Source organism: Chelonoidis abingdonii, chromosome 14 (genome assembly GCF_003597395.2).
Source record: "Chelonoidis abingdonii isolate Lonesome George chromosome 14, CheloAbing_2.0, whole genome shotgun sequence".
Taxonomy (NCBI): domain Eukaryota; kingdom Metazoa; phylum Chordata; order Testudines; family Testudinidae; genus Chelonoidis; species Chelonoidis abingdonii.
The window spans coordinates 39,862,780-39,864,370 of NC_133782.1; positions in this window are offsets into that span (position 1 = coordinate 39,862,780).

Sequence of the window (1,591 nt, forward strand, 5' to 3'; positions counted from 1 at the left end):
CTGCCGGTGCCACGGGGATGGCAGGCAGATTGCCTTCAGCAGCTTGCCTGCGGGAGGTCTACTGGTCCCGCGGCTTCGGTGGACATCCCGCAGGCATGCCTGTGGAGGGTCCGCTGGTCCCGCAGCTTCTGGACCTCCCACAGGCACGGCTGCAGGAGGTCCGCTGAAGCCGCAGGACCAGCGGACCTCTCGCAGGCAAGCTGCCGAATGCAGCCTGCCTGCTGTGCTTGGGGCGGCAAAATGCTTAGAGCTGCCCCTGTCTACAGTATCAAATATTCATGCAGATCCACCAAGGGGACAAATTTACTCATTTTATAAAAGGAAGAAAGCTTTCTTATAATCCAATGTCTGTCTACATAACTATCGCTCTGTCTTTCTCTTCATCGGTCTAAATACTTACTGGTACAGGTGTAGCTTGTAACTAATAAACGTATCTGTTATAAGACCTGGATATATGAGACTAAAACATGATAGGTAATGGGTAAAAGAGTTTAAGGCAGGGGGCAGCAAACTGGGGGTCACAACCCCTCAGAGAATCACAAGGTTTTTACAGTAGCAATGCAGAAGTAACTTTTTTGGGAGGTTGTCACAGCCTGAAAAGTTTGAGCACCCCTATCAGGTTTAAAGCTGAATTGTTTAGCTTAGCCAAATGAAGACTTAGTACTGAGGATACGTTACCTATGTTAAATATAATTTAGCATAAGTAACTTAATAATAAGCCCAATGAGTTTGTGTCTGTTTGTACTCTGATGTTTTGGAAATAACTGAGTTTGAAGGGGCTTCAGAGATCAGTCGACACCACAAGATGACTTGATAGTCAGGGCAAAATGTGAGAGTATGTCTGTACTGTGATAAAATGTCCACGCCACTGAGTCTCAGGTGCCGAGTCAGCTGATTCAGCCCCTCAGAGCTTGGGCTGCAGGGCTACGAATTGCAGTGTACATGTTCAGGCTCGGGCTGGAGCCCAGCTCTGAGACCCGCCCCCTCCTTTATAGTGATGCAGTGACGTAAAGGCTGAGGAGTAAATAGGAGCACTGTCCAATTGTTCTATCAAGTGAAAAGTCCCCTGAAAAATCCCAAAGATGGACATGTGGGATTCAACCCTCATGCCTATTAATAACCTTTTGTGGGTGTATGCGTAACTTATTATAAATGGGGCCCAGCTGCTGGCTAGAGCGCCTCACTTCCTAGAGGTCATTTTGTCCCCTGACCTTCAACAGGAGCCAGGATTCCACATCAAGATGTGAGTATGAAAGAATTAGAAAGAGTGACGGTGGGCACCTTGTCCTACCCATTGCAATCTGTGTAGCAGTTATAGGAGAGGTTTCTGCATGAAAAAGGTACATCCAATTAAATGTGAGTGTGCTGCTTGTTTCTCACCTTCTTCTCAAGTCTCCAATCCCTGCCATGATGCTATCCCACATAGATTCATAGACTCTAGGACTGGAAGGGACCTCAAGAGGTCATCGAGTCCAGTTCCCTGCTCTCATGGCAGGACCAAATACTGTCTAGACCATCCCTGATAGACATTTATCTAACCTACTCTTAAATATCTCCAGAGATGGAGATTCCACAACCTCCCTAGGCAATT